The 27,620-nt window shown below is 43.2% G+C and overlaps 1 protein-coding gene across 1 annotated transcript in view; it reads left to right on the top strand.

Annotated features, from left to right (window-relative positions):
* The first annotated feature begins 2,295 nt into the window (after positions 1–2,295).
* The window catches only part of LOC130267240 (uncharacterized), a 73,598-nt gene continuing 48,273 nt past the window's right edge, over positions 2,296–27,620 (top strand). The window contains exons 1-2 of the mRNA XM_056516660.1: positions 2,296–2,350; positions 6,356–6,447. The gene's annotated coding sequence lies outside the window, so the exon portion shown is untranslated. The remainder of the gene's footprint in view (positions 2,351–6,355; positions 6,448–27,620) is intronic.

Raw genomic sequence — 27,620 nt, 5'->3', positions numbered from 1 at the left:
CCATTCAGCCACTATATGGTCTCCTCCTGCTGATGCCACCTCCAGGCTCTGTCACTGTGCTGAGATGTGACATGTGGCTCCTTGTTAGATTTGGTCCTTTGTACCCACATGCCGGGGCCCAGGACACTAAAACTTGGGAGTTAAAAGTTCAATTTCAAAATCTTTAATTTAAATTTCAAAATCTTAATTTAAAATTTCAAAATCATACATTTCAATGGTCTCCTCATGCTTCTGCCAACTCCAGGCTGTGTCATACAGCCAATATATGGTTTACTGATGCTGCTGGCCCTGGGTCTGGGAATAAAAACTTTTGTAATGGTAGCACTAGCTATTCAAAATCTTCAGTTTAAATTTTAAACTTTGTCATTTTTTCTTAGGGATTGTGAAGCCCTGGGGGTCTCCTCATGCTTCAGCCAACTCCAGGCTGTGTCATTCAGGCAATATATGGTTTACTGATGCTGCTGGGCCTGGGTCTGGAAATAAAAATTTTGTTATTGTGGCACTAGCTACCCAAAATCTTTGGTTTAAATTTCAGAATTCGTCTTATAATCTTAGGGATTGGGAAGGCCTAGTGTCTACTCATGCTGCTGCAAACTCCTGGCTGTGCCATTCAGCCACTATATGGTCTCCTTATGCTGCCAACACCTCCACTTTATGTCATTCAGCCACTATATTGTCTCCTCATGCTGCGAACACCTCCACACTGTGGCATTCAACCACTATATGGTCTCCTCCTGCTGCCAACACCTCCACACTGTGTCATTTAGCCACTTTATGGTCTCCTCATGTTGCCAACACCTCCACGCTGTGTCATTCAGGCACTACATGGTCTCCTCATGGTTCAGCCTCATTCAAGATTTTTCATTCAGCCACTATATGGTCTCCTCATGCTGCCAACACCTCCACACTATGCCATTCAGCCACTATATGGTCTCCTCATACTGATGCTACCTCCAGGCTCTGTCAGTGTGCCGCTCTGCGGCAGTGATTCTGAAAGCAATACCGGTAATCTGCATGTCATTCTGAAAATAAAAAAGAATGCTGGTTAAATACAGTGGGCAATTACAGTTGCCAATGCCCGAGGTGCAACCTGTGTAATTATGTGACATGCACTAAACAATTTAAATCATCAGCAAATGGTCAAACATACAATATTAAATCTATTATAAATTGCAAAACTACACATGTAGTGTACTGAGCAATTTGCACTGAAAAATGGTTCTATGAACAATTCCATGTGAAACAAAATGATTTTGGAGGTTCTTGTGCCATATCTGGGTTGAGTAGACATATTTTGGAAGCTCATGTGGGAGATTCAAGGTCTATTCAGGTGACGGGAATTGAACGTGTACCCCGTCCTCAAAGAGGAGGGGACTGGTCCCATGCAGTGTATAAGAGGGAAGCTTTTTGGATACTAAGACTAGACTCCCGCTACCTGCAAGGGTTAAATTCCTGCAATGACCTCTCGTACTTCTATTAAATATGTTTGTTGCATAATTTGATAATTTATTAGACTTATTATATAGGATTTATTGCAAATATTTGTTTTTTTTTCTTCTTTTTCTCGGTTTCAAACATTTTTCTTTTTTTAGCAAATGTTCATGTTTTATTTTCACTAGTTTTAACCCTGCTCTAATGGGTTAACATTCAAAAAAGGTTTGCTACTCCTCCCAGGAAGTGATGGCAGATGCCGACATCCAAATGTGGGATGTGTTTTTCTGAACCATGAGTTCTTATTGCATGAAGTATATAAGTCAAGCTTAATACTCCTTTTTGCCATGACTAAGGACTGACTAGTCCGAAACGCGTCGGTGCAGAGGGGGTTTTATCCGCACTGGGTGTTTTTTTGTTTGAATTTTAAAATGGACTAATACATTTTTAACTTTTAATTTTTCAGAATTTTTCAGAATTTTTCGGGGAGCTGGAATTTTTCCCTTTTTCCATTACGATATCGAGGATAACGGCTCAACGATCTCCTGGCTTCTGGACAAGAATGACAAAGTGCTTGATTACAATGCAGCATAAGCGGTGAGCTGGCTACATTTTTCTTTGACTTTAGTCTAAGATTATGCCAAATGTATAAAAGTGTGTCAGCCTTTTTCAAGTGCACCTTGAAAAAGGTTTTCATAAGGCATCAGTGTTTTAAATACATAGTCCGTCTGGACATTTTTATCGTTATGCATTAAATAAAGATTTATATTTTTATATAATCCATTGAGTGCTCGATACCCCTCCTGTTTGGACTTCCTCCTTCAGGTTTTCTCTATTTGTCTTGCAACATATTGTGGCTGCACCAGTGTATTCCGTGCACATGGAGCTATGGTCTGCCTGTGATATAGACTACAGAAGGGTAAGCTGCATCAAAGTTTTTCTCTCTCTTTTGTTGTCTCATCTAGGTTTTGCAACACTGTATCTTTAGTTTATCATCAGGAGCAAAACAAAACATGATGATGAACTAAGATTATCCTCCAGAAAATAGTCCACTTGGGCAACAATAGTCACAATACATTATGCAAGGAGGAAAGGATATGCAGAGTTCCTGCAGAGTACTGAGGGTATCAGTGCATTTCTGGCTAGCTTGATCCCCCGACCGGTGATTGTGACTAGTGAGCCCCTCCAATATTTTATTGAATTATCCCTTAAGGAGCTATTTATTAAGCCAGGAGACTCAAGATGATGTATAAAATCAATCAAAGAGAATCCTCTAGGGGTGAATAAGTAATGTATGTGTAATGTTCGTTTTTGTATTTTTCTGTTTTGGGGTCTTTTTACAAACTGGATTTGTGTCTGGGAAGTTTGCTGTGCTATTCTCCCTGGCTAGGGAATAGTTAATGCTCTTAGCCTATAACAGCTTGGGTGTGGTTTTAAAACCCAAGCTCTGCTGGTGATTAGTTCTTACTATGACTATGGCTGTTGATTAGTTTTATTCTGACTATGGCTGTTTTATTATGCACTTTTTCTATGACTGTCTGCTTATATTCTGAGTTGTAACCTTGGTTTGATTCTTGTTATTATATAGATTTTAGTCTGCTTGGTTTATTGTGTATGTCCGTTCAGCTTTAACCCCTTAAGGACCCGGGGGTTTTCCATTTTTGCATTTTCATTTTTTCCTCCTTACCTTTAAAAAATCATAATTCTTTTTTTGCACCTAAAAATCCATATGATGGCTTATTTTTTGCACCACCAATTCTACTTTGTAATGAGATCAGTCATTTTACCCAAAAATCTACTGCGAAATGGAAAAAAATCATTGTGAGACAAAATTGGAAAAAAAAACGCCATTTTATAAATTTTGGGGGCTTCCGTTTCTACACAGTACAGGAAAATGTATACGTTTTAAATTGTCATCTTCTGACCCCTATAACTTTTTTATTTTTCCGCGTACGGGGCGCCGTGATCTGAAGTTTTTAGCGGTACCATTTTTATATTGATCTGACTTTTTGATCACTTTTTATAAATTTTTTCATGATATAAAAAGTGACCAAAAATACACTAATTTGGACTTTGGAAATTTTTGCGCTTACGCCATTGACCGTGCGGTTTATTAAATTATACATTTTTATAATTCTGACATTTCCGCACGCAGCAATACCACATACTGTATGTTTCTTTTTATTTCCACAGTTTTTTTTTTTAAATGGGAAAAGGGGGGTGATTCAAACTTTTATTAGGCAGTTGGATAGCATTGAGGAAGGTAGGAACCCTTCGGCTGTCATTTAAGCTGTTCGGGATGCCGCAATTTCACCGCGGCGATCCCAAATAGCTCCCTGAGCTAACCGGCATTGTTTACTTTCACTTTAGATGCAGCGTTCAACTTTGAATGCCGCATCTAAAGGGTTAATAGCACGTGGCACCGTGATCAGTGCTGTGTGCTTTTAGCCACGGGTCCTGGCCGTTGTTAAAGGCCGGGCCTGACCCGCTATGACGTGGGGCCCCGCAGGCCCTGCATTGTAGAACGGGAGCGGACTCATGACGTACCAGTACGTCATGGGTCCTTAACCCCTTAAGGACCAAGGGCGTACAGGTACGCCATTGGTCCTGCTCTCCTGATATAACGCGGGGTTACACAGTAACCCCGCGTCATATCATGGCGGGCCCGGCGTCATAGTGAAGCCGGGACCCGCCTCTAATAGCGCGCAGCGCCGATCGCGGCGCCGCGCGCTATTAATCCTGAGCCGCGCGGCTAAAAGTGAAAGTGGCCGGCTAGCTCAGTCGGGCTGTTCGGGATAGCCGCGGCTAATCGCGGCATCCCGAACAGCTGACAGGACAGCGGGAGGGCCCCTTCCTGCCTCCTCGCTGTCCGATCGCCGAATGACTGCTCAGTGCCTGAGATCCAGAATCGTTGATCACTGGTTTCTTATGAGAAACCAGTGATCAATGATGGAGATCAGTGTGTGCAGTGTTATAGGTCCCTATGGGACCTATAACACTGCAAAAAAAAGTGAAAAAAAAAGTGAATAAAGATCATTTAACTCCTCCCCTATTAAAAGTTTGAATCACCCCCCTTTTCCAAAAAAAAAAAACACAGTGTAAATAAAAATAAAAATAAACATATATGGTATCACCGCGTGCGAAAATGTCCGAATTATAAAAATATATCATTAATTAAACCGCACGGTCACTGGCATGCGCGCAAAAAAAATCCAAAAATCCAAAATAGTGCATTTTTGGTCACTTTTTATATCATCACGATCAATAAGTCCTATCAATGCAAAAATGATTTTTTTTCCCGTTTCACCGTAGATTTTTGGGCAAAATGACTGACGTCATTACAAAGTAGAATTGGTGGCGCAAAAAATAAGCCATCATATGGATTTTTAGGTGCAAAATTGAAAGAGTTATGATTTTTTAAAGGCAAGGAGCAAAAAACGAAAATGCAAAACCCCGGTCCTTAATGAGTTAAGGGGTTAAAGGGTACCTTTCATCAAAAAACTTTTGATATATTATAGATTAATGTATGCAGAATAACTTTCCAATAGCATGTTATTAAAAAATATGCTTCTTTCTATTTAATTTTCCACTTTGAAAAAAAACCACAAGGCCAGGGAGCAGTGTTGAGCTTGTCTGTGTTCCGGCTGCAGTCTGAGATTTAGGACTCCAGCATGAGTCTGAAATCTATAAAAAAAAGACTGGTAAGGAGACCTCTAGTGGTCATTTTTTCAAAGTGGAAAATTAAATAGAAAGAAGCATATTTTTTAATAACATATTATAGGAAAGTTTTTCTGCATACTATAATCTATAATATATCAAACTTTTTTTTATGAAAGGTACCCTTTAACCTTGTTATCTTAGTCTGTGTTTACACTGTTAGTCTTGTGCTTGTACCCATGCTCAGTATTTCGTATTCCTGTTTAGAGTCAGTCTAGTGTTCCGTGTATTATATTTCTGTTTCCTTCTAGGCCAGTATCCTGATCACACGGTGGAGTGTGCCCACTAGATAGGAGTCTATTTGGCTTTGATACTGATGTCCCTCCATGTTTGGAGTGGGGAGTCTAGTTTGTTCTTTGTTTGTGTCCTCTGAACTAGTATCTGTTTTTGTTGAGTGTTCTGTGTCCAGTGTGAACTGTGTTCTGTTTCCTGACCTGTTTAGTGTTTGACATTCAGTTCATCTGTTCATACTCTACATCTCCTGGTTTTGCTGTATACTTATTCCATATCTAGTCTTGTTCATTTATTCATATCTGCTGTTAATTTTGATTCCAGTTTCTGAACTGTATGTTAGTACGTTATATCCTGCCCTGTTTGCATATTTATATACACCGAAAAATGTTATCTTACTGAAGATGTAAGTAAATGTGCTCTGCAAACTAGCAACTCAATTTGAAGATAAATTAGTGCACACAACACCAAATAGGAAAAATTTTAATGTACTAACTTTATTAGAAAAATACATAAAATCCACAAAAGGAAATTTGATAAATAAGTAGAAAGAGTAAAGGCACCAGGATACAACAGATGGGTAGGTAAGGGAACTGGGAATATTAATTGGATAAGACATGAATCAGCCGCATATGGACCATAGTAACTAAGTAACTGGCCATACAAAAACATGCACCATAGTATAGTACGAGTCCTATGTGCCAAGATCAAAATGCAACAAGCAAGAGACAAAGTAATGTTCAGGGTGCCAGACCTTACCCACCAGACCCCAACAATTGTTTTGCTACGAAAGTGCTTCCTCAGGGGGCGCCCCTTGTGGAAGCACTTTCTTAGTGAAACGATCATAAGGGTCTGGTGAATTACTTGAGAAAATTTTAAATGGAAATGCTTTAGTAATAATAATAATAATATATAGCATTATTGCTAATGATTAATATTATTGCATACAAAGTGTGTCTATTTTTGTATTTCACAGGTTAAGAGAATGGTCAGCACCTTCCCCTTCTTACCTCTGGCTCTTATTGTGGATAATTAGTCAACCAGCTACTCCATGCAGCCTTGGAAAATGTAAGCGTTCACACAGTACCTTTGTAGCGGTGCGTTACCTCAAAGAACAAAGTTCATGTGCAAATCCAATATGAAGAATGAAGGTCGCACTCACGTAGTCAGGTACAAAAGCTTGATGCTGTATTTATTTCGGCAGTGCAGTAAAATCAAACAGCATGTCAGGACGCGACTTGTGGATCAGTTCATACTGTGGGTAACAGCTGTTGCGCGTGCGCAAGCACGCTTCATCAGACCCTGCTTGCGCACGCGCAACAGCTGTTACCCACAGTATGAACTGATTCACAAGTCAAGTCCTGACATGCTGTTTGATTTTACTGCACTGCCGAAATAAATACAGCGTCAAGCTTTTGTACCTGACTACGTGAGTGCGACCTTCAATCTTCATATTGGATTTGTGTCTATTTTTGTCTTCACAAAAGATTAGGGAGAAAATATTGATTAGTTTAGAATCCACATCAAAAGATTTCAGAAGGCATTAGTGGTTGTATACTGTTTAACTAAATCAGAGGTGACAAAGTGACCAAACTTATCATTGCATATATATATTTCCCTGTCGTCTGACCAGCAGCACAATGATGGTGTGTGTATCTCCGCCCCTGTGAGCTGCAGGACACAGGAATTTTTAATGAAAATAAAAACACGCCCCTCTGGGCATAAACACCCCCACAGAACAGCCCCCCCCCTCAAGTTTTTTCTGTCCTGTGAGCAGGACCTAGGTCGTACAGAATCATCTGTCCGTAAATTGTCCCTTATATTATTTCTCCTTCCTTGCTTTTTTTTTTTTTTTTTTGGGGGGGGGGGGGGGGGGAGAAATTAGGGATTCTTGAGCTATATTGCTTTTTTTCAGTCTGGAGAACTATGTTCTCTCTCTAGAGTTCACCTGTGTAGCGGCGCCGGCGGCGCGTCCTGGGCTCCCGCGTTGGAGCCACGTGCATGTTTCTTGCTGTCTCTCCAGAAGCGCTTTTGTCCAGCATTAGGGCGCGTGCGCTGCTCGCACGCTGTATTTACCAAGCTGATGGGTGGGGTTGCGGTCATTTGATGCTTACATGATCGCTCCTGCCTTGCTGGGCTTTTTTTCTTAAAAAAAAAAGAGAAAAGTACTTCTTGCCTTAGCAGAAAATTGTTCTATCAGTCAGCATAGTTGTTGAAAGCTCTTTTTTTTATCAAGTTTGTCCCTTCCCTTAGAAGTAAGTTGCAACTTCCTGGAGGGGGTGTGTCTTCCTAGTGGAGACACTATAAGAAGCTGGTAAGCCTGCAGCTCTATCTCTTCGTAGTCTGCAGCTTGCCTTGACACATTTTGCTGGTGCACTTCGTTGTCAGTGTGCTTCTGTATCCTTATTTTCACGTAGTTTACGGTGTGTGTTCCTGGATATAACCTCGCTTTTTTCCAGGTTTTTTTGTGTCTTTTTTCTAGTTTTTAATTAGAGAAAAAAAATATTTTTCTCTCTCTCTCTAGATGTCTTCAAGAGATTCTGGTGGGTCGTATGGACCTACAGAATAAAGATAAGGGGAAACGGAAGCCCCCAAAAGTTACAAAACAGCGTTTTTTTTTTTCAATTTTGTCGCACAATGATTTTTTTTTCTGTTTCACCATAGATTTTTGGGCAAAATGACTGACGTCATTACAAAGTAGAATTGGTGGCGCAAAAAATAAGCCATCATATGGATATTTAGGTGCAAAATTGAAAGAGTTATGATTTTTTAAAGGCAAGGAGCAAAAAACGAAAATGCAAAAACGGAAAAAACCCCGGTCCTTAAGGGGTTAAAGATTCCTTTCTCGCTCCCAGAAAGCGTTCTCGCTACAGCCATCCCTCTCCTGCTCCTATGGAAGTAGATGATGGTGAGGACAGGGAATCCGTGGCCGATTCCTTGGATGAGGACATCATTGAGGACACCTCCAAGAATTTCTTTCCACCGGATAAGACACAGAAATTATTAAAATTTGTATAGGCTGAGAATCATTTGGGAAAATTAATTTGGCAATTGACTTTCTGTGTTACTCCTCTTCCCAACAAGTAAAGATCGGTGCTAAGACCATGGGGCTTTCCACTACGGGCAGAAGAGCCCTTTGGCTCCGTCCCTGGCCGGGAGATAACTATTCCAAGACACAAATTTGTAACATGCTTTTTACCCCTGGCAAACTCTTTGGCTCAGAGTTGGATACTCTAATGGAGGAGTTGTCAGAAAGAAAGGGGAAATCCTTGCCCCTTACCCCTAATTCTTCTATGAGATACACTAGGAAGTATTCTCCTCCCAGAAGAAGTAGACAGAGTAGATATTCTACTCGTGGCAGGGGGTCTAGGACCTCTAGAAGGGGTAATCAGAATAAGGGTGCTTCTGAACAGAAGAAGCAACCTTTTTGACGGGGTCGTTACTCCAGTAGGCAGCCGACTTGCTTTATTTTTTCCAGTTTGGGCACAGAGGATCAAAGATCCTTGGGTGTTAGAGATAATAAAAAACGGTTATTCTCTCCCCCTAACTACACTGCCCTCAGAAAAATTTCTGATATTCGCGATTCTTCAAGAACCAAAGCAAGTAATGCTAGAAAGCTCTATTCTAGAGCTAATTTCCCTGACCGCACTTGAGCCTGTTCCCCCCTCGGAAGAAGGCCAAAGGTGTATACTCCCTGGTTTTCCTTGTACCCAAGCCTTCAGGAAAACACCGTCTTATAATAGACTTAAGATATTTGAGCCGTCACTTTCAAAAAAGAAAGTTCAAGATGGAGACTATCAGATCAATTAGACCTCTTCTCTCCAAATGAGAATACATGGCATCCTTGGACCTGAAGGATGCCTACTTCCATATTCCAATCCATCAGGATTACAGGAAGTTCCTCGGGATTGCGGTCAGGATCCGAGGGATTCTGTTCCATCTGCAGTTCAAGGTCCTCCCATTTGGGATCACCTCTGCTCCATTCATGTTCACCAAAGTGGTGTCCTCCATGATGACGGTTCTTAGGTTATCAGGGATAAGAGTAATCCCATACCTGGATGACTGGCTTCTTATAGCCAGAACAAGATTGATTCTCCTGGAACATGTCCAGATTACCCTGGATTTACTCCAGAGCTTGGGCTGCTTGGTCAATTGAGACAAATCAGATTTGACCCCGACCACAACCAAACAATTCCTCGGGTTCATCATAGACTCTGTGGAGATGAAATTGTACCTCTCTGTACCCAGGAAGGACCGTATCCTGAGAGGATATCGCTTCCTGAGAACACCTCGCCAGGTCCCCCTCAGAACTCCAATGAGTTTCCTGGGGCTATTATCATCAGCAGCGGAAGCAGTTCCTTGGGCTCTATGGCACATCAGACCCTTACAATCAGAGGTCTTACGCATCTGGAACCGGACTATCCCAGGTTTGAACTCTCTACATGTTCTGTCAACTATCATCAGAAAATCTCTCCATCGGTGGGCCAACCCAAGAGATGGTTTGGACAATTATTACCACCGATGCCTCCGGATGGGGAGCTCATACGTCAGATTTAACGATTTCAGGAACATGGAGTCCAGAAGAGATGAGCCTGTCTTCCAATGCCAGAGAGCTAAGAGCGATATTTTATGCCCTCAAGAAGTTCGAACATCTCTTTTTCGGAACAACGGTCCGTGTCCAGACGGACAATATGGCTTCAGTGTTCTACATCAACAAGCAGGGAGGTACCAGATCTCAGGCACTTCTTCAGGACGTGGAGAAGATCTTCAAGTGGGCGGAAACAAGGGTAACAAGGTTATCCGCGGTTCATATCAGAGGAGTCCAGAATACCTTGTCGGATCGCCTGAGCCGTCTGAGCTCAATTCCAGGCAAATGGTCCCTATGCCCACAAGTGTTTCAGCAGTTATGCCAACTTTAGGGTCTTCCGGAGAGCGACCTGATGGCGACCAGATTCAACAAGAAACTACCACGGTTTTGCTCCCTCTATTTGGAGGACCAACCTTGGGCTCTGGACGCAATGTCCATACTGTGGGACTTCAGACTGGCATACATCTTTCCGCCAACCTCAATGACACCCAGGGTATTAATGAAGGTCAAACAGGATCAAGCCTCGGTAATAGCAATAATTCCATTCTGGCCGAAGAGATCCTGGTTCTCCCTCCTCATGATGATGAGTCAGGGGACATTATGGAGACTCCCTCTGAGGCACAATCTGGTAGCCCAGGGCAACCAACTATGCCACAACTTAACGTCCCTCAGCCTGACAGCTTGCAGATTGACAGGTCCATTTTAAAAGCCAAGGGTTTTTCAGACCGTATATTGGAAACACTCTCCCAAATCATATGCCAGAATAAGGAAATTAATCATATGCCAGAATAAGGAAATTATTTGCTGGTTGGTGTGCTGCTAGGCAGCAGGACTCTTCCTCTCCCATGATACCGCAAATTCTGGAATTCCTTCAGGACGGATTCAACAAAGGTCTATCACCTAATACCCTGAAGGTCCAAATTACTGCTATGTCAGCTTTTTTGGGAAGGAAACTTTTCCAGGTTCCTGAAGTGGGCAGTTTTATCAAAGCCATCTCTAGACTGCGTCCTAGAATTGTTAAGCCTGTTGCCTCTTGGGACTTGTGGCTTGTTCTCAAACATGTTTGTTTCCCTCCTTTTGAACCCCTACAGGATGTGGGACTCAAATATCTTTCTATGAAGGTCTGTTTCCTTCTTGCAATCACCACTGCCAAGAGACTTGGAGAACTGCAAGCTTTTTCCTCGGCTGAGCCCTACAGGATGTTCCTATCGGACAAGGTCCTCTTAAGGTACTTACCTGATTTTTTCCCTAAAGTTTCATCTTTTTCCAACAGAAATCAGTTGATTTCCTTACCGAGATATGTTCCTGATTCCTCCCTAGGTGAAGAAAGTCATCTTAACAGCCTTGACCTTATAAGGGCTCTTCAGGTTTATATTGAAAGAACTGCTCTCTTTCAAAAGGATGAGAACTTGTTTGTAGTTTTCCATGGCTCAAATAAGGTGAAAAAAACTTCCAAGCCCACATTGGGGCATTGGATATGTGAATGTATCAAGGATGCTTATACTGTGGCTAATCTGGAACCTCCAAGGTTCACAGCCCATTCCACTAGAGCTCTATCCATCTCTAAAGCTGAGCGAGGCTCAGTTTCCTTAGAGCATATTTGTCAGAGTGCCTCTTGGAGCACTCCGTCTACATTCTTCAAGCATTATAAGATGGACTGTTCCTCTTCTCCTGACTTTGCTTTCGCAAGATCTATTATTAACATGGCTAATACTTAAATCCCACCCTTTTTTGGGTACTATGTAAATCCCCATCATTGTGCTGCTGGTCAGACAACAGGGAAATTGAAATTTAAGTAGTTAATTTGTTTTCCCTTAGACTGACAACAGCACAAGGCTCCCTACCAAAAATATTTTTTTCCTTTTTTTGCCTGTATCTAAGTCTGTACTATATAATAAACTCGAGGGGGGGGGGGCTGTTCTGTGGGGTTTTTTATGCCCAGAGGGGCGTGTTTTTATTTTCATTAAAAATTTCTGGGTCCTGCAGCTCACAGGGGCGAAGATACACACCCCATCATTGTGCTGCTGTAAGACTAATGGAAAACAAATTAACTACTTAAATTTCAATATATATATATATATATATATATATATATATATATATATATATATATATATATCTCAAATTGTAACAAATATTATGGTTTTGTACACAATGATAATGCATTGCATAGTCTACAAATGGATTTTGACAAAACTGAAAAAAATTGCCTTGACGTTAGAAATTCAATCAGACATTAAAATTATTGGGCTCGGCCTCAGTGTCTGACTAAAAGATAAATGCTCCACCAAATCTATCTCCTTTTCATTCTTAAAGTCTGTGGACACTTTTAAAGGCATTTTTAGCATTGCCTTGTACTTACTGCATTCACTTTTAATGTAACAATATTTTCCAAAGGGTCTGCAGGGGTGGACTGACACGACTCAGGGCCCCCAGACTGATTAAAGTAAGGGCCCCCAGTGAGACTCTACCCCTGGCCCCACCTCTGTCCTGCCCCTATTACCGCCCAAACCACACCTTATGCCCCACTCCTACATATCAGATTACAAATTCCATCTTCTGAGCACTGTTTAATTACAGAATCTTTACACACAAAAGAACCAGAAAGATATAAACAAGTGCAATATACATTATAAATACACAAAAACCAGCCGGCAAGCTATTGTGGCTGGCTGGCAGGCTGCTGGGACTTGGAGGCAGGAAGGCTGTTGTGGAATAATACAGTGAGTATGTATCTGAATAGTTGCTATTGAACGCAAGAGGGGGGTGCAGTGCGTTTGAGACTTTGGTGTACTTGGAAGGATGGCAATGTCCATCCCCCTAACTATACCAAACCCACATAAACACACTGAACTGCCTCCTTACTATGCTGTTATGCTAACTTTTCTGCCTATTATACCAACCCCTCATATTTATACAACCCGCCCCATGTAAATAACCAGACGCAGACCACAATTCTCCCCCATGTATATAGGCAAAGCAGAAGCCAACCCCCCTCCTTGTTTTTTGCGCCACCAATTATTATTTGTAATGACATCACTCATTTTACAACAAGAAAAAGAATACACCATGTAGCACACACCCAAATTTGGAAAAAAGTAACACTCTCTATTGATATATTACACAACATATCTTAGGTAAACAGACATATAAAAAGGCCCATATGCCATCCCACAACAGGGAGAAGCCCCTTGGACTCCCCCCAGAGAACCTGGATAATCCCTATCTCCTGTACTGTACCAAATATCAGCCCGCATTATAGTATACTCCAACAAAATACTTATTGAAGTAACAGAGCTAGTACATCACCATAATATAAACAATAATAGATACAACCTGAGAAATAATGGTCTCATATACCGATAAACCAAACAGCTCTGAACAATGGAGGAGCCATAATGTAAAATTATCATATGCTAAAACAAGTGCCCTCCTGAAACCCAGGATGCTGGCTCATTGTTCCTTGTATCACTCAGTTTGCCACAAAATCTATGGTAAACTCCCTCCAAAAAATATTTGTGGGATAAAATTATAAAAACCAAACAAAAACATAATTGTGTTACTTTTGGGTGCTCTTGTGTCTACGACTTTAATTTTTTGGTAAAAATGACACACTGGGGGAGATTTTATAAAACCTGTCAGAGGAAAGGTTGACCAGTTGCCCATAGCAACCAATCAGATCACATCTTTCATTTTTCCGAGGCCTCTGCACAGGTTTTTATAAATCGCCCCCATGATCTTTATTCTGTAGGTCCATACGATTAAAACTAGAGATGAGCGAACTTAAAAAAAATTAAATTCGGCCGATTCGCTGAATTTTCCGAAAAAGTTTGCACCAATCCGAATTTTTTTGCGGCAAATCTATTTAAAAAAAGGCTATTTCTAGCCTACAGACAGCCTCAATAGGGGTATATAACACTTTACTGTGTTCTAAAACGCATATGGAGTGTGCTGGGGTAGTGAAATAATACTGTTATTCAGAATAACATGCAGATTACCGGCATCACTTTTAGAATCACTGCCGCACAGCAGCACAATGACAGAGCCTGGTGGTGGCATCAGTGTGAGGAGACCATATAGTGGCTGAATGACACAGCGTGGAAGTGTTGGCAGCATGAGGATACCATATAGTGGCTGAATGGCACAGCGTAGAGGTGTTAGCAGCATGAGGACACCATATAGTGGCTGAATGACACAGGTTGGATAAGGCTGAAACATGAGGACATCATATAGTGGCTGAATGACACAGCGTGGAGGTGTTGGCAGCATGGGGACACCATATAGTGGCTGAATGACACAGTGTGGAGGTGTTGGCAGCATGAGGACACCATATAGTGGCTAAATGACACAGCGTGGAGGTGTTGGCAGCACGAGGAGACCATATAGTGGCTGAATGACACAGCGTGGAGGTGTTGGCAGCATGAGGAGACCATATAGTGGCTGAATGACACAGCGTGGAGGTGTTGGCAGCATGAGGAGACCATATAGAGGCTGAATGACACAGCGTGGAGGTGTTAGCAGCATGAGTGGGCACTAGGCCTTCACAATCCCTAAGATTAAAAGATTAATTTAGAAATTTAAACCGAAGATTTTGGATAGCGGGTGCAACCTATGATAAAATTTGAATTTCCCAGACCCAGGCCCAGCGGGATCAGTAAACCATATATTGCCTGAATGACACAGCCTGGAGTTGGCTGATGCACAAGAACACACCAGGGCTTCACAATCCCCCCCAAAAAACACAACAATTTTAGACATTTTTGAAGAAGATTTTGGATAGTGGGTGCTACCTATGAGAAAATTTGAAATTCCCAGACCCAGACCCAGCAGTGGCATCAATAAACCATATATTGCCTGAATGACACAGCTTGGAGTTGGCTGATGCATGAGTACACACCAGGGCTTCACAATCCCCCCCAAAAAATGCAACAATTTTCGAAATTTTTGAAGAAGATTTTGGATAGCGGTTGCTACCTATGAGAACATTTGAAATTCCCAGACCCAGGCCCATAAGCGGAATCAGTAAACCATGTATTGCCTGAATGACACAGCTGATGCATGAGTACACACCAGGGCTTCACAATCCCCCCCAAAAAACACAACAATTTTTGAAATTTTTGAAGAAGATTTTGGATAGCGGGTGCTACCTATGAGAAAATGTGAAATTCCCAGGCCCAGCAGCGGCATCAGTAAACCATATGTTGCCTGAATGACACAGCCTGGAGTTGGCTGATGCATGAGTACACACAAGGGCTTCACAATCCCCCCCAAAAAACACAACAATTTTAGACATTTTTGAAGAAGATTTTGGATAGCAGGTGCTACCTATGAGAAAATTTGAAATTCCCAGACCCAGCAGCGGCATCAGTAAACCATATATTGCCTGAATAACACAGCTTGGAGTTGGCTGATGCATGAGTACACACCAGGGCTTCACAATCCCCCCCAAAAAATGCAACCATTTTAGAAATTTTTGAAGAAGATTTTGGATAGGGGTTGCTACCTATGAGAACATTTGAAATTCCCAGACCCAGGCCCATAAGCGGCGTCAGTAAACCATGTATTGCCTGAATGACACAGCTGATGCATGAGTACACACCAGGGCTTCACAATCCCCCCAAAAAAACACAACAATTTTTTACATTTTTGAAGAAGATTTTGGATAGTGGGTGCTACCTATGAGAAAATGTGAAATCCCCAGACCCAGCAGCGGCATCAGTAAACCATATATTGCCTGAATGACACAGTCTGGAGTTGGCTGATGCATGAGTACACACCAGGGCTTCACAATCCCCCCAAAAAACACAACAATTTTAGAAATTTTTGAAGAAGATTTTGGATTGTGGGTGCTACCTATGAGAAAATGTGAAATTTCCAGACCCAGGCCCAGCAGTGGCATCAGTAAACCATATATTGCCTGAATGACACAGCCTGGAGTTGGCTGATGCATGAGTTCACACCAGGGCTTCACAATCCCCCCCCCCCAAAAATGCAACCATTTTAGAAATTTTTGAAGAAGATTTTGGATAGCGGTTGCTACCTATGAGAAAATTTGAAATCCCCAGACCCAGGGCCAGCAGCGGCATCAGTAAACCATGTATTGCCTGAATGACACAGCTGATGCATGAGTACACACCAGGGCTTCACAATCCCCCCCAAAAAACACAACAATTTTAGAAATTTTTGAAGAAGATTTTGGATAGTGGGTGCTACCTATGAGAAAATGTGAAATTCCCAGACCCAGGCCCAGCAGCGGCATCAGTAAACCATATATTGCCTGAATGACACAGCCTGGAGTTGGCTGATGCATGAGTACACACCAGGACTTCACAATCCCCCCCAAAAAACACGACAATTTTTGAAGAAGATTTTGGATAGTGGGTGCTACCTATAAGAAAATGTGAAATTCCCAGACCCAGGCCCAGCAGCGGCATCAGTAAACCATATATTGCCTGAATGACACAGCCTGGAGTTGGCTGATGCATGAGTACACACCAGGGCTTCACAATCCCCCCCAAAAAACACGACAATTTTTGAAGAAGATTTTGGATAGCGGGTGCTACCTTTGAGAAAATGTGAAATTCCCAGACCCAGGCCCAGCAGCGGCATCAGTAAACCATATATTGCCTGAATGACACAGCCTGGAATTGGCGGATGCATGAGGAGACCATTGAAATGTCTGATTTTTTTATTTGAAATTTAAATCAAAGTTTGAGTGTCCCAGACCCCATCGTGTGGGTACAAAGGACCAAATCAAACAAGCCCCCACAGGGCTCATGTGGCCGTGAGATGTAGGCGCAACGTCTCCATTGCCCTGACCAGCCATTGTTTCCAAGACTTTTCGCCAAGGCAAACTACGTGAAGAACAGATTGACACCGCCGTGACCTACACACATAGTACGATGAAGGGCCACCAAGATTTGGACGTGCAGTGGAGGCTGAGGACACGGTGGAGGATGAGGAGGCGGAGTCGCACACTGTCACAGGACCAACTGCCTGGGAGCGAGAGCGTGGAGGAGGAAGCGGTGTGACCTGTCCAAGTTGCTGTTGTGGCAGTGCAGGAACCACATTTACCCAGTGGGCCATAAAAGACAAGCATTGTCCCTGCCCATAGTTACAGCTCCACACGTCGGCGCTGCCGTGCACTTTTGAAGACACTGACAGGCTCAAGGACTGTCCCACTTTCTCTTGTACAAACTTATGCAGGGCTTATTCGCAAAGAAATGACGACTTGGGATTCTTCACCTCGGCTCGGCACAAGTCATCAATTCTCTGAAAGGTGCAGAGTCCACCACTTGAAAAGGGAGGACTGCAGCACCAGCAACTTGGACAGGAGCACATTCAACTTCTGCACCGTTGGATGAGTGGGCGCATACTGTTGTCTCTTGGACATGGCTTCGCCGATGGATTGTTGGTGGAATGGCTGACTAAATGCGGGAGAAGCAGGAGCATCTGGAGCGACAGAAGGAGGGTTTGACACACAGCTCCCTTCGGCTGAGGTGGTGGAGCCTTGGCCGGATGAAGGAGGAAGTGGATGGCCACTGGGTGATGCAGCAGGCTTGACCACTAGATCGGAACCACGGTTCTCCCAGGCCGCTTTATGGTGGCGAAGCATGTGTTGAAGCAGAGCCATGGTGCCGACATTGGGACCCTGGCCATGCTTCACCTTCTGCCAACATATCTTGCATGTGGCTACGTGAACCTCCTCCGGACGCCTGATGAAAAACTGCCACACCGCCGAGTAGCTTATTTTCCCACCTACAGTCCGCACTAATTGGCTGCTACTGGCGCCGTCTCCAGAAACCCCATTTCCACTACCTCCTGGAAAGGTAGGCTGCCAGGAAGCAGGTGGTCTCCCCAAGGCATGTTTGGCTCCAGAATTTCCACTCCTGCCACCATGCTGACTGCCAACCGTGCTATCGCCTTGCTGGCTCGGCTGCTGCTGCCTCAAGGGCAACCTGCAACTCTCTTCTGCTGATGAAGCCCCTTCTGCACCCGGCTCCCAATTGCGATCGGCTTAATCATCATCAACAGGTGTGTGCACGTCACTGAGGTCCTCCTCAGGTTCCTTAACAGTGTCTGCTTCAGGACCCTGAACCCTTGCAACACTGCCTCCCACGTCACTCTCCGCTTCACTACTTTGACGCCTAGCGGAGCAAGCAGCGCTTATCTCCTCCCCTTCTTGGCTGGGCAGTAGCTGCTGACTGTCCTCTATTACATCGTCCTCAGTGAATAGTGGAGCTGAACCCACAGCATAAGATACTTCTCTAGGAGAGGGAACAGCATAGGAAAAAGGCAATGGGAGGACAGGGACTGCTCCCGGGCCATGCCAACTGAGGGTTGTGTCTGAGGAACCCACCAACTGTTGACTGGGGGTGTCAGATGTCACTTGTGATGAAGTGGATGAGCGTGTTAACCAATCGATGACGGCAGATGGGTTGCTGGTCGAGATACGACCGCTGGCTGATAACGGGAGCTCAGGCCTCTCGCTGCAACTCCTGCTTCCACTCGCCCCTAGTCTGCTGCCAACTCTGCATGAAGTATTTAGACCTCTGCCACTCCTCTGTGCACGATCTGGCAATTCTCTGCCTGACATACTTAGTGTGTATATGAGGGAAATACAATACGCTTCACTACTCCTAGAACAGCAGCAGGTGTTTACTTTTGGCTGTCCTTTCACAATATGTAGTCCCTTGAGAGATAGTTACATAGTTACATAGTTAGTATGGTTGAAAAAAGACATACGTCCATCAAGTCCAACCAGGGAATTGAAGGTAAGGGTGTAAGGGGATAAGGGAAAGGGATGTAGTTTTATAATTCTGCATAAGCATTAATGTTATTTTGTTCCAGGAATGTATCTAACCCTGCTTTAAAGCTGTTAATTGTTCCTGCTGTGACCAGTTCCTGAGGTAGACCGTTCCATAAATTCACAGTCCTCACGGTAAAGAAGGCGTGTCGCTCCTTTAGACTAAACCTTTTCTTCTCCAGACGGAGGGAGTGCCCCCTCGTCCTTTGGGGGGGTTTAACCTGGAACAGTTTTTCTCCATATTTTTTGTATGGGCCATTTATATACTTATATACGTTTATCATATCCCCCCTTAAACGTCTCTTCTCAAGACTAAACAATTGTAACTCCTTTAATCGCTCCTCATAGCTAAGATGTTCCATGCCCCATATTAGTTTAGTCGCGCGTCTCTGCACCCTTTCCAACTCCACAGTGTCCCTTTTATGAACAGGCGACCAAAACTCAACAGCATATTCCAGGTGAGGCCGTACCAATGCTTTATAAAGGGGGAGTATTATGTCCCTGTCCCTTGAGTCCATGCCTCTTTTGATACATGACAATATCCTGCTGGCTTTGGAAGCAGCAGCCTGACATTGCATGCTATTCTGTAGTCTGTGATCCACAAGTACACCCAGATCCTTCTCTACCAGTGACTCTGCCAGTTTAATCCCCCCTAAGACATACGACGCATGCAGGTTATTAGTACCAGATGCATAACTTTACATTTATCCACATTGAACCTCATTTGCCAAGTGGATGCCCAGACACTTAGTCTATCCAAGTCATCTTGTAACTTATGCACATCCTCTATAGACTGTACCGTGCTACAAAGCTTGGTGTCATCTGCAAAGCTAGAAACAGAGCTGTTAATACCATCCTCTATATCATTGATAAATAAATTAACAGGTACAAAATGGTACACTAATTAGATGTACGTATGCGGTATGCACTGATGAGGGCAGAAAAATGCGCAACAATACGCAGAAAGACTCTGTATTTTTGTAAAACACCAGCCGGTGAGTACTATTGTTTGGGCTTTCACAGTATGTAGGCCCTTGACAGATTAACAGGTATAAAATGGTACACTACTTGGATGTACGTTTGCGGTATGCACTGATGAGGGCAGAAAAATGCACTACAATGAGCCTAAAAACTCAGTAATTTTTGTAAAACACTAGCCAGTGAGTACTATTGTTAGGACTTTCACAGTATGTAGGCCCTTGACAGATTAACAGGTACAAAATGTACACTATGTGAATTCGGGTAGAAAAACAGACATGGTGCACATCTACAATCTTGTATAATGATCTTACATAGTTACATAGTTACATAGTTAGTACGGTCGAAAAAAGACATATGTCCATCAAGTTCAACCAGGGAATTAAGGGGTAGGGGTGTGGCGCGATATTGGGGAAGGGATGAGATTTTATATTTCTTCATAAGCATTAATCTTATTTTGTTCCAGGAATGTATCTAATCCTGTTTTAAAGCTGTTAATTGTTCCTGCTGTGACCAGTTCCTGAGGTAGACCGTTCCATAAATTCACAGTCCTCACGGTAAAGAAGGCGTGTCGCCCCTTGAGACTAAACTTTTTTTTCTCCAGACGGAGGGAGTGCCCCCTCGTCCTTTGGGGGGGTTTAACCTGGAACAGTTTTTCTCCATATTTTTTGTATGGGCCATTAATATACTTATATACGTTTATCATATCCCCCTTAAACGTCTCTTCTCAAGACTAAACAATTGTAACTCCTTTAATCGCTCCTCATAGCTAAGATGTTCCATGCCCCATATTAGTTTAGTCGCGCGTCTCTGCACCCTTTCCAACTCCGCAGTGTCCCTTTTATGGACAGGTGACCAAAACTGAACAGCATATTCCAGGTGAGGCCGTACCAATGCTTTATAAAGGGGGAGTATTATGTCCCTGTCCCTTGAGTCCATGCCTCTTTTGATACATGACAATATCCTGCCGGCTTTGGAAGCAGCAGCCTGACATTGCATGCTATTCTGTAGTCTGTGATCTACAAGTACACCCAGATCCTTCTCTACCAGTGACTCTGCCAGTTTAATCCCCCCTAAGACATACGATGCATGCAGGTTATTAGTACCCAGATGCATAACTTTACATTTATCCACATTGAACCTCATTTGCCAAGTGGATGCCCAGACACTTAGTCTATCCAAGTCATCTTGTAACTTATGCACATCCTCTATAGACTGTACTGTGCTACAAAGCTTGGTGTCATCTGCAAAGATAGAAACAGAGCTGTTAATACCATCCTCTATATCATTGATAAATAAATTAAACAACAGCGGTCCCAGTACTGAACCTTGGGGTACACCACTAATAACCGGGGACCAATCAGAGTACGAATCATTGACCACCACTCTCTGGGTACGATCCATGAGCCAGTGTTCAATCCAGTTACAAACTAAAATTTCCAAACCCAAAGACCTTAACTTACCTGTCAGACGTCTATGAGGGACAGTATCAAATGCTTTAGCAAAATCCAGAAACACTATATCCACAGCCATTCCTCTGTCAAGGCTTCTACTCACCTCTTCATAAAAGCAAATTAGATTGGTTTGACAACTTCTATCCTTAGTAAACCCATGCTGGCTATCACTTATAATACTATTATCCCCTATGTATTCCTGTATGTAATCCCTTATAAGTCCTTCAAACAATTTACCCACAATGCACGTTAAACTTACCGGTCTATAGTTTCCTGGGGAAGACCTAGAGCCCTTTTTGAAGATTGGCACCACATTCGCCTTGCGCCAGTCCCTTGGCACAATACCAGACACCAGAGAATCTCTAAATATCATGAACAGGGGTACAGATATTACTGAACTTACCTCTCTAAGAACTCTTGGGTGTAGTCCATCCGGTCCTGGGGATTTGCTTACATTTATATCACTTAACTTACCTTGTACCATCTCTACAATAAGCCAGTTCAGTACATTACATGATGTGTTACCAGCACTGACCTGGCCAATGTCAGCTCCTTCTTCCATAGTGTATACAGAACTAAAGAACCCATTCAGTAGCTCCGCCTTCTCTTGATCGCCTGTGACAACCTCCCCATTATCATTATTAAGGGGTCCTACATGCTCTGTCCTTGGTTTTTTTGCATTTATATATCTAAAAAAATATTTAGGATTAGTTTTGCTTTCTTTGGCCACCTGTCTCTCATTTTGAATTTTTGCTGTTTTTATTACATTTTTACAGATTTTATTAAGCTCCTTGTACTGTTTAAATGTTATCGCTGATTGCTTCTCAGCATAATATCAAAAACTAACAGGTTGTTAGTATAGATTTTTGATCAAAAAGTACAAGCCCACTCGCCACGTCAAGGCCACCTATTTAGAGTGGGTCCCTAACGTCCCTAGTATAAAATGGCGCAGCACCGGGCGGCGACCACCACCGCCGCGACACCAGTGCCCACAGGGGGAACGACCCACTGGCAGAGCGGCCCCAATGCCACTCAAACCAGTCTATGGACCGCACCCCCCCGCAGACCCGGCGCCACGGCAGCAGCGGACGCCGCACAGCACCACACCAGTGTGAACAAGGTGTAATAGCTCACTTACCATGCTCTCCCAATAAGACTGGGAGGCTGCTAGGAAAGAAATGGCCCATGTGTAGCTAACTACTACTTATATAGGGTTGGGCTGAGGGGGTGGGGAAGAGTGCAGCACATGTTCAAACAAACAAAAAAAAAGGAGGGGATAGAAAACACAGTGGGAAATCGGGTAGAAAAACAGACATGGTGCACATCTACAATCTTGTATAATGATCTGATTGCTTCTCAGCATAATATCAAAACTAACAGGTTGTTAGTATAGATTTTTGATCAAAAAGTACAAGCCCACTCGCCACGTCAAGGCCACCTATTTAGAGTGGGTCCCTAACGTCCCTAGTATAAAATGGCGCAGCACCGGGCGGCGACCACCACCGCCGCGACACCAGTGCCCACAGGGAGGAACGACCCACTGGCAGAGCGGCCCCAATGCCACTCAAACCAGTCTATGGACCGCACCCCCCCCCCCCGCAGATACGGCGCCACGGCAGCAACGGACGCCGCACAGCACCACACCAGTGTGAACAAGGTATAATAGCTCACTTACCATGCTCTCCCAGTCAGACTGGGAGGCTGCTAGGAAAGAAATGGCCCATGTGTAGCTAACTACTACTTCTATAGGGTTAGGCTGAGGGGGTGGGGAAGAGTGCAGCACATGTTAAAAAAAAAAAGAAGGAGGGGATAGAAAACACAGTGTGAATTCGGGTATTCGGGAATTCGGGCCATTTCTTTCCTAGCAGCCTCCCTGTCCGACTGGGAGAGCATGTTAAGTGAGCTGTATCACCCTGTTCACACTGGTGTGGTGCTGTGCGGCGTCTGTTGCTGCCGTGGTGCTGTGTCTGCAGGGAGGTGCGACCCATGGACTGGTTTGAGTGGCATTGGGGCCGCTCAGCCAGTGGATTGTTCCCCCTGTGGGCACTGGTGTCGCGGCGGTGGTGGTCGCCGCCCAGTGCTACATCATTTTATGCTAGGGAGGTTAGGGACCCACTCTAAATAGGTGGCCTTGATGTGGTGAGTGGGCTTTGTACTTTTTGATCAAAACGTATATACTAACAACCTGTTAGTTTTTGAAATTATGCTGAGAAGCAATTAGATCATTGTGCAAGATTGTAGATGTGCGACCATGTCTGTCTTCTACCTGATTTCACATTGTGTTTTCTATCCCCTCCTTTTTTTTGTTTGAACATGTGTCTGCACTCTTCCCCACCCCCTCAGCCCAACCCTATATAAGTAGTAGTTAGCTACACATGGGCCATTTCTTTCCTAGCAGCCTCCCTGTCTGACTGGGAGAGCATGGTAAGTGAGCTGTAGCACCCTGTTCACACTGGTGTGGTGCTGTGCGGCGTCTGTTGCTGCCGTGGCGCCGTGTCTGCGGGGAGGTGCGACCCATGGACTGGTTTGGGTGGCATTGGGGCCGCTCTGCCAGTGGATCGTTCCCCCTGTGGGCACTGGTGTCGCGGCGGTGGTGGTCGCCGCCCAGTGCTACATCATTTTATGCTAGGGAGGTTAGGGACCCACTCTAAATAGGTGGCCTTGACGTGGCGAGTGGGCTTTGTACTTTTTGATCAAAACGTATATACTAACAACCTGTTAGTTTTTGAAATTATGCTGAGAAGCAATTAGATCATTGTGCAAGATTGTAGATGTGCGACCATGTCTGTCTTCTACCTGAATTCACAAAATGTACACTACTTGGATGTACCTATGTGGTATGCACTGATGAGGGCAGAAAAATGCGCAACAATACGCAGAAAAAAATCTGTACTTATGTAAAACACCAGCAGGTGATTACTTTTGCCACGACTTTCCCTGTATTTAGACTTGTTACAGATACAAAATAGTAGACTGCTTTGATGTAGGCACGTGGTATGCACAAATGAGGGCAGACAAATGCTCTACAGTCCGCTGAAAAAACTTATTTGTGAACAGCAGCAGGACACAACAGTGCAGCACCACAAAAAAACAAAAAACAAAAAACAAAACAGGGATTAAACCCTAAATTGCACTCTGTCACAGAGTGTTAAGAATGGTGTGCACTGGTTTTTATACAGTCTACACACAATTCTGAGCAGCAGATGATTTGTGGAGCAAAAAAACCACAGAATTGCGCTGAAAAATAAGGTGATAAGATGGTTCATAAAGTTCAGGCAGCTTGTTGAGGCAGTGAAAATCTATTTGCCCCTCTCTGAGGAAATGCTAAATAATGTGAATAGGAGGTTTATGTCGTAAGAGCCTTCTCAGTGAGAACACCAAAGCACTGCACTCCTGTCTGTCCACAATGCTGATGTGACTAGCAGTTGCAGTGGCACGCTGTGGTATGAGCTATTCACACACACGCAGTCCCGTCCTCTCTCTCTGAGTGCATGGATGAAATGAAGAGAGGCAAGATGGCTGCCGATTATAAAGGGCTGTGACATCACAGGGGTCAATGAATGCTGATAGGCTGCATATTGCATGTGATTCAGGGTCATCCCACCTACCTTCATTCCCGCCGTAGTCTCCCGCCGTAGTCTCCCGCCCTCCCATAATCCCCTGCCCCATGTACTCACATGTTGATCCGCCATTTTAGGTATCCTTTAGCAAGGAACGCTGTAAAATGATATTTAATGAAGCGATTCACGCAATAGAATCGCGGCGATATTCACATTCATTGAGAATCGAATATTTCATGAAATTCATAACAAATTCGGGTTTGTCAGCTTCGATTCGCTCATCTTTAATTAAAACGATACCCAGTTTATATAGGTTTCATTTTATATTACAGCGGGCATGATTGGATACATATTTTTCGTGATGGCCGGTAATGGTCAGAAATCCAGGAGGAGCGGAGTTAAGAAAACAGTCCCACACAGAGCTCTAATATACTGCTCTGAGAACCCAATCCAATTAAACATGGGATGCAAATATAAAAGCCAGTGTTTCCCAACAAGGGTGCCTCCAGCTGCTGCAAAACTACAACCTCCAGCGTGCCTGGACAGCATGCCTTTGGCTGTCCAGGCATGCTTGAAGTTGTAGTTTTGCAATACCTGGTTGGGAAACAATTATATAATTTGAGACTATACAACACTGATCAAATGTGAGACAATAGGACAACCTGTTTTGGGGCTAGTATGAGCCTTCTTCACATCTACCTTAATGGCCTATTCACACGTACAGTATTCTGCGCAGATTTGATATGCAGGATTTCAAGCTGTGTTCAGTTTACATTGAATTCTGCAGCAAAAAATCCTGCGCATCAAATCTGCATAGAATACTGTATGTGTGAATAGGCCATAAATCACCTCCCTGTGCCCTGGCTGCACCACAGATTGATGTGCTACAGATGCAAGTGCAAGCCATTCCGGACGCTGGGAAGTGATTCGTGCTGTTTTACATCATGTTCTATTTTACCAATTTTCCTAACTGTTTTAAAGAAAATTTGAATGCATATAATTTCACTAATCTAACCTATATAACTTTATTTTTTGTATAGAAGGCTGTATGAGGGATAATTTTTTTTATGCCTTAATCTGTGGTTTTTACTGGAACCATTTTTGTTTTGATGAGACTTGGGATGACCAAATATCAGCAATTCTGTAGTTTGGTATTTTTTACATTTACCCCATTTACCATGCGGTTTCAGTATTGTTATATTTGAACAGATCAGACATTTCCGCATGTGGCGTTACTAAATATGTTTATTTACATTATTTAAAAAAAATGTGAATAGGGGCCATGATTTAACCGGTTGCCATCTAAGGCCGAGCTGGTTCGTCCTGAGTCTGCAAGCAGTATATAGCGCAGGCTCCCGACTCAAGCCCGCACCATACCGGTTGGCCCCCAGCTGATTCCTGTAGCTGGGGGCTAGCGTTAATAGCCAACATGCGGAGATTGCCGCGGCCGGCTATTAACCCTTTAGATCACCGCTGTCAAAGTTGACAGTGGCATCTAAAGGGACATTTAAACCATACCTGGGGGGGGGGGGGGGAGGCGATCCACTGCTGAGTTAGCCGGAGGGCTTACCTCTCCTTCTGTCCAGGTCCCGGCTCTGAGATTGATAGAGCCTGGCTGAACCAGGCTTTATCAATCGAGCGCAGAGCACACAGATCAATGTGGTTATATGGAACCACATAGATCAGCATGAGGAATCCACTGATTTCTCCAAAAAGTCCCCTAAGGGGACTAAAAGTGTACAAAAAAAAAATTCACAAAAAAAAAAAAAATAAACACCCATTAACCTCTTCCATATTAAAAGTTTTAATCACCCCCTTTTCCCAAATTCCATATAAAAAATATGTTAGAATAAAAATAAACATATGTGGTATTGCCGTGTGCATAAATGTCCAAACTATAAAAATATAATGTTAACTAAACCGCACAGTCAATTGCGTACCACGTAAAAAACAAAAATCCAAAGTCCAAAATTGCTTATTTTTGGTCACTTCGTATACCCTAAAAATTTTTTATAAAAAGTGATGAAAAAGTCCCATCAAAGCAAAAATGATACCAATAAAAACTTCAGATCGTGGTGCAAAAAATGAGCCCTTATAAATCCCTGTATGTGGAAAAATAAAAAAGCTATAAGGGTCAGAAGATGACAATTTTACACATGCTAATTATGGTGCATGTAATTATAATTTTTTTAAATTAGTTAAATAAAACCTATATAAATTAGATATTCTTGTAACCGTATGGACCTACAGAATAAAGATATGGTGCCATTTTTACCAAAAAGTGCACTGAATAGAATCAGAAGCCTCCAAACCCTACAAAATGGCGTTTTTTTTTTTTTTTTTTTTGGGGGGGGGGGAGGTTTTGCGTCACAAATATTTTTTTCTGGTTTCGCCATAAATTTTGTGGTGAAATGATTGATGTAATTATAAAGCACAATTGGAGGGGAAAAAAAGCCCTCATATGGGTCTGTATGTTGAAATTGAAAGTGTTAGAATTTTTCGAAGGTGATAAGGAAAAAACAAAAGTGAAAAACGGAATTGTATGCAATTGCAAGTTTGCTTATACCCATAACAAACTCGCAATTGCATACACTGAACAAAGCTGTCTGCCTCACTACAGTTCCTGCCAAAAATATTCTGTGCTGCTGGGAAGCCTACTCCTTCTTTCAGTCACAATTTATACCTGCCTTTCACTGCCCCCTACATGATGGCACAGTTAAAGATATGTTATATCTAATATGTGCCGTCATGTAGGGAGCAGTGAAAGGCAGATATAAAATAGTAACTAGTACATTCATAAGCCACCACACTTCACCTGGACTGTTCTTCTTATCCCCTGCTGAGATGAGGCTGAG

The sequence above is a fragment of the Hyla sarda genome, chromosome 4 (assembly GCF_029499605.1).
Source record: "Hyla sarda isolate aHylSar1 chromosome 4, aHylSar1.hap1, whole genome shotgun sequence".
NCBI classification, from domain to species: Eukaryota; Metazoa; Chordata; class Amphibia; order Anura; family Hylidae; genus Hyla; species Hyla sarda.
The sequence above is the reverse complement of the archived record's forward strand: the minus strand, read 5'-3'. Positions and strand labels throughout refer to the sequence as shown.